At 53.4% G+C, this 6,456-nt stretch overlaps 1 pseudogene; it reads left to right on the top strand.

Annotated features, from left to right (window-relative positions):
- Positions 1 to 2,019: 2,019 nt before the first annotated feature.
- LOC131279385 (small ribosomal subunit protein eS7-like) lies at positions 2,020 to 3,744 on the top strand (annotated as a pseudogene).
- Positions 3,745 to 6,456: the final 2,712 nt, after the last annotated feature.

Below are 6,456 nucleotides of genomic sequence, written 5' to 3'. Positions count from 1 at the left end.
GTACCACGGCTAGAGGAGTGCAGCCCATCGCCCCTGCTGTGCCTCCGTGTCCCTGTTTCTCCTGAGCCCCGGTGATAGAGACCCATCCTCCAACTTCCTTCTCCCTTATCTCTCCGAGGAAAGTAATAAGTAACCCAGCACTTTGATTCTCAAGGTTACTTTGGCAATAAAGTGTTTCTTCTCAAAACTTCCTATTCTGTCTCTTTGTAGGTTGTTTCTTTTCATTTTAATAAAGGGTGAAAGAAAATTAAGTTCATCATTCATATTCCTAAAAATCCCTTCATTGTGGTATAATTTCCAAAGGGTAAAAGATACCCATTTCCAGTGCGGAGCCCGATGAGTTTTGTTAGATCCTCCGCATACCCAAGGCCATAATCCAGACCTCAGACCCCGCGTGGTCCCCCAGGCTCTCGCCAGCAGCAGTCTGCTTTCTGCCACACCGGACTTTGTATCCAAGGAACCACAGACCGCCTCTGCTTCCTGGGGCTGCCCTGGCACAGCACCACCGCAGTGTGGCTCCAACGGGGAGTGTCCAAGACTGGGGTGCCCGAGGGCCGCGCCGCCCAGCCCCGCAGGGAAGGCGCTGGCCGTCCTCGTAGCTCCGCGGCCTGCAGCAGCAGCCCGGGGCCTCCGCCCCTGCCCTCAGGCATCCTTCCCGCCTGTGTCCCTGCTGCCCCCCTTCTTCCTAAGGACACCAGTGGAATCCGGTTAGGCCCAGCCTGCTCCAGTGTGGAGCAGTTTTAACTCCATCTCCAGATGAGGCCCCATCCGCAGCCACCAGGTCTAGGACCTCAGCACGTCTTTTGGGGGCCACAGCTGAGCCCCTACTTCGTCCCGCAGCGTAGCCCCCTAACCCCCGCTGATGCGTGCACCCCCGCTTCTGGTGGGTGTAGGTCTTTTCTTTCCCCGTGGTAAACTCTGTGGCAGGCACCACACGAAACACAGGATCGTTCCCACTTAGCAGAGTCGTGGTCCTCGACGGAGGGCTGGTGTTGGGGGACCCTCCTGGAAGACTGGGAGGGCGTGCCAGAGGCCCAGGGGCCGACAGGCGAGAGCCGGAAGAGAGCATTTCCTGACTGGTTTCCAACCCAGCAGTGGGACAATCTCTGCCCCCTGCCCCGGGGAAGCCCCCCTGCCCCTGGGGAAGCCCCCTGCCCCCGGGGAAGCCCCCCTGCCCCTGATGAAGCCCCCCTGCCCCCAGAGAAACCCCCCTGCCCCTGGGGAAGCCCCCCTGCCCCTGATGAAGCCCCCTACCCCTGGGGAAGCCCCCTGCCCCTGGAGAAGCCCCCTGCCCCTGGGGAAGCCCCCCTGCCCCTGATGAAGCCCCCTGCCCCTGGGGAAGCCCCCTGCCCCTGGAGAAGCCCCCTGCCCCTGGGGAAGCCCCCTGCCCCTAGGGAAGGCCCCCTGCCCCCAGAGAAATCCCCCTGCTCCTGGGGAAGCCCCTGCCCCTGGAGAAGCCCCCTGCCCCTGGGGAAGCCCCCTGCATCTGGGGAAGCCCCCCTGCCCCCAGAGAAATCCCCCTGCCCCTGATGAAGCCCTCTGCCCCTGGGGAAGCCCCCCTGCCCCTGGGGAAGCCCCCTGCCCCTGGAGAAGCCCCCCTGCCCCTAGGGAAGCCCCCTGCCCCTGGAGAAGCCCCCTGCCCCCAGCGAAGCCCCCTCTCCTTGATGCTGAGCCCTGAGGACAGAAAACTGGACACCTGAGGGTCCAAGCAGCCGGTGTCACCAGGACAAGCCCCGCTGAGGTCCCCCACTGGCCAGAGCAGAGAGGAGCTGCGCTGCCACGCCCTCCATGCTGCTGGGGGCAGCCAGGGACAGCCCTCATCCGGGGTGGGGCCAAAAGTCAGTCCTTCGCAGGGACGGATCCCCAGGTGGCCGCCCCCTCCCCTCTCCTCCCTGCTCTCTCCCCACGCTCCGCTTCCCCTCCTCCTGCTTCTTTGACCGTTTGAATGGAAGGATTTAAAGCACAGAATTCTTCAGGGGAGCCAGGGCCCAGCCAGGCTGCCGGCAGGCCCGACTCGAGATGTGCTCGCTGTCAGTGTGGAAGCAAAAAGCGACCAAGCGCCTCCTCAGTGCCTGCTTCACGTTGATGCCGTGGTGAAATGATACTATGCCAGGTATATTGGGTTAGATAAAATACACTATTACAATTAATTTTACCTGTTTCTTTTAACTTTTCTTAACATGGCTACTAGAATGGTTTGAATCCTCTGACGTTCCTGCCGAAGGCACGGCGGGAGGTCCTGCGCGGCCCTACGGCAGTCACCCTCCCCTGGCAGCCCCGGCTCCCACCTCTCTCCCTCAGCCCTCCTTTCGCTGACATCATATAAATGGAATAATATTTTATGTGCTCTCCTGTGTCCACACTGTCGGGTACGTCCATTCTTTCTTGTTTTTTTTTAAATAAGATTTATTTGTTTATGTATGTATTTATTTATCTCCCCTCCCCCCCCCCCCCGCTTCTTCTTTGTCCGCTTCCGTTGTTGTCAGTGGCACCAGAAATCTGTGTTTCTTTTTGTTGCGTCGTCTTGCTGCGTTAGTCTCTCTGTGTGCAGCGCCATTCCTGGGCAGGCTGCACTTTCTTTCGCGTTGAGCGACTCTCCTTACGGGGTGCACTCCTTGCACGTGGGGCACCCCTGCGTGGTACAGCACTCCTTGCATGCATGGGCCAGCTCCACACGGGTCAAGGAGGCCCAGAGTTTGAACCATGGACCTCCCATGTGGCAGTTGGACGCCCTAACCACTGGGCCAAGTCCGCCACCTAATTCTTTCTTGTTTCTGCATAGTATTTGGGGTGGGACTATGCCATTTATTTATGGGTCCCTCTTGACAGACATTTGGGTTGTTTCCAGTTTACTCTGAGGAGGCTGCTACAAACTTTCTGCTGCCATTTAGGGGACATCAGCATTCACTTATGGTGGGTACATATTTCCATGAATACAACTGCCAGTCACAGGAACGCCGTGCTTAGCCTGCGTGGGGGTGTGAGCGGGCGGCGGGTCGGGCCTCCTTTCCAGCGGCGCGTAGAGGCCCGCAGCGCACATCTTCTTCGTCTGCTTTTTGGCCGTTTGAATCCTCAGGTGTCTGCTCATGACCGTGCCTGCGGCCCTTCCGCCCGCCGCGAGTTGACAACCTCTTGAAGACTCGGCCTCTTCCTAGGAAAGGAAAGCACCTGGTTCGGGCGGGCGCCCTGTCCCAGAGGCCCAATAGCGAAGAGCCGGGTGAGTTCGCACCTGCCCCTTCTCAGGCTGTTCTTGAGCTGCGGGTGAGCTCAGACCTAAAGGCTCAGTTCCGGGGGCTGCAGAAAACAGCAGCCAAGGAAACTGAAGTTGTGGTGGCCGGGAGGCTCTTGGAGTCTTTGTTCCTGTTCCTCAACTGGCATCTTTCCAGAAAATCCAAGTCCGGTTATTAAGTGAATTGGAGAAAAGTACAGTGGGAAGTGTGTTGTCTTCACTGCTCAGAGGAGACGTCTGCCTAAGCCGACTTGAAAAAGCCATGCAAACAGCAAGCAGAAGCGTCCCAAGAGTGTGGTCTGACAGTGGGGCACCGTGCAGCCTCGAAGACCTGGTCTCCCAGAGCGAAACTGCGGCAAGAGAATCGTGCACAGCTGGACGGCCGCAGCTCAGAAAGGCGCACGCAGACAAAGCACAGCGCAACAAAGTGGAGCGCAAGGCTGAAACATTTTCTGGTGTGTCAGAAGCTCACTGGCAAGGATGTTAACCTTGAATTTCCAGAGTTTCATGTGTAAGCCGAAATGACGAAAAAAAATCAGTTATCTGTTGTTTTCACATTGATTTTTAGGAATTCTCCATACATTCTGAATATTTGCCAGATAGCCAAATTGTTACTGGATTTTATTTAGGTTCTTGGCTATGCTGCAGAAATGAATTTCAAGAGCACACTGGGTGAGTTAAGCCAGTAATTTATTCAGGTACGCAGGGAAGAGAGATGGGAGAAAATAACAGATCAGGGGTCCCAGGTACAGAGGAAGGGGTTGAAAAGTGATAAAGAGGGCTGATTTACAGACTACAATTCCCCATTGTAGGTTATAAATCCCCAGGTTTACTTGCGTGGCCACATGGCAGAGGAAAAATGGTGAGAGCAGTGCACAGAGGACAGGAGCAGGTCCAGAGGCAAGAGCACTGAGAGCAAGAGCTTGTTCAGGCCTTGTGCCTGGCAAAGAGACACGAGAAGTGCAAACAATGAGGGGATGGGGAGAAATAAATAAAATAAATCTTAAAAATAAAAGAACACCATGGGAAGTGGATGTGGCTCAAGCAGGTGAGTGTCCACTTACCACACGGGAGGACCCAGGTTTGGTTCCTGTGCCTCCTAAAGAAGATGATTAAGACAGCGAGCTGAGGTGATGTACTGGCGCAGTAGGCTGACACAACAAGGTGATGCAACACAGAAACACAAGGAAACACAGTGAGAGACGCCACAAGCAGGGAGCAGAGGTGGCTCAAGCCACTGGGTGCCTGCCTCTTACATGGGAAGTCCCAGGTTCAGTTCCTGGTGCCTCCTAAAAAGAAGATGAGCACACAATGAACAGACACAGAGAGCAGACAGCAAGTGCAAACAATGGGTGGGGGGAGGAGAATAAATAAATAAAACAAATCTTTAAAAAAAACGGAGAGAATATAATGAACAATTGTACACCAACAGGTTAGATAATCTAGAGGAAATGGACAAATTCCTAGCAACGTACAAATTATCTGAGCTGATTCAAGAAGAAATAGAAAATCTCAAAAGTTCTATAACAAGTAAAGAGATTGAATCAGTAATCAAAAACTTTCCAACCAAAAAGCAGTCCAGGACTGGATTGCTTCGCTGCTGAATCTACCAAACATTTTAAAAAGAATTACTACCAATCCTTCTCAAACTCTTCCAAAAAATAGAAGAGGAGGGAACTTATTCTATGAGTCCAGCATTATCCTGATATCAAAGCCAGATAAAGATAGGAAAAAGAAAAAATATTAGAGACCAATATCCCTTAAGAATCTTATGAATAGTAGGTATCTTAGGGTAAGTCTATTCAGATCTATTCTGTTTGGGCTGCAATGTCTGTCTTGGATATTGATATTTATGTTTTTAATAAGGGTGGGGTGTTTTCGGACATTATTCCCTCAAATATTTTTTCTGTCCCTTTTCCATTTTCTTCTCCCTCTGGGACACTGATAATGCATGTTTGTGCATTTCGCATTGTCATTCAATTTCCTAGGGAAGGGGATTTGGCCCAGTGGATATGGCATCCACCTCTCACATGGGAGGTCCAAGGTTCAAACCCAGGGCCTTCTTGACCCGTGTGGAGCTGGCCCGTGCGCAGTGCTGATGTGCACAAGGAGTGCCGCGCCACGCAGGGGTGTCCTCCACGTAAGGGAGCCCCACATGCAAGGAGTGCACCCCATAAGGAGAGCCGCCCAGCGTGAAAAATTGCAGCCTGCCCAGGAATGGCGCCGCACATACGAAGAGCTGATGCAGCAAGATGATGCAACAAAATGAGACACAGATTCCGGGTGCCACTGACAAGAATACAAGCAGACATACAAGAACACACAGCGAATGGACACAGCAGACAACTGAGGCGGGGGAGGGGAGAGAAATAAATAAAAGTAAATAAATCTTTTTTTTTTTTAATTTCCTGAAACCCCATTCCATTCTTTCCATTCTGTTTTCTTTTTGTTCTCCTGTCTTTTCCAGTTCAGATGTTCTGTCTTCAAAATCACTAATTCTGTCTGGCTATTCAAATCTCCTTTTACATTCCTCTTATATATATATATATTTTTAGGTACCGGGGCTGAGGATTGAACCCAGGACCTTCCATGTGATAAGCAAATACTCAACTGTTTAAACCACATCGGCCCCCCTCTAATGTATTTTTTCTTCCCTCCCCCACCTTCCAGTTTTTGCTGTGTCCACATGCTGTGTGATCTTCTTTACCTATTTCTCTTTTTGTCTTTTCTTCTTGTCTTTCTCCTCAAGGATTCACTGGGATTCGATCCTGGGGACCTCTGATGTGGAGAGAGGTTCCCTGTCACCTGTGCCACCTCAGTTCCTGGTTTCTGTTGCGCTTCACCTTGATTCTCCCCTTCGTCTCTCTTTTGTTATGTCATCATCTTGCTGCATGATTAACTTGCGCAGGGCCTGCCTCATTGTGCAGGCACTTGGCGCACTGCACAGGCCCTGGCAGGCCGCACAGGTACTGGCTCGCCACGTGGGCACGCACGTGAGCACTCAGCTCACCATGTGGGTACTGGGCTCGCCACGTGGGCACTGGCTCGCCACGTGGGCACTGGCTCGCCACGTGGGCACTCACGTGAGCACTCGGCTCGCCACGTGGGCACTGGCTCGCCACGTGGGCACTCACATGAGCACTCGGCTCGCCACGTGGGTACTTGGCTCACCACGTGGGCACTCACGTGAGCACTCGGCTCGCCACGTGGGCACTGGCTCGCCACGT

This window comes from Dasypus novemcinctus, chromosome 8 (assembly GCF_030445035.2).
Source record: "Dasypus novemcinctus isolate mDasNov1 chromosome 8, mDasNov1.1.hap2, whole genome shotgun sequence".
In the NCBI taxonomy this organism is placed as follows: Eukaryota; Metazoa; Chordata; class Mammalia; order Cingulata; family Dasypodidae; genus Dasypus; species Dasypus novemcinctus.
This window is presented reverse-complemented; position numbering and strand designations above follow the sequence as displayed.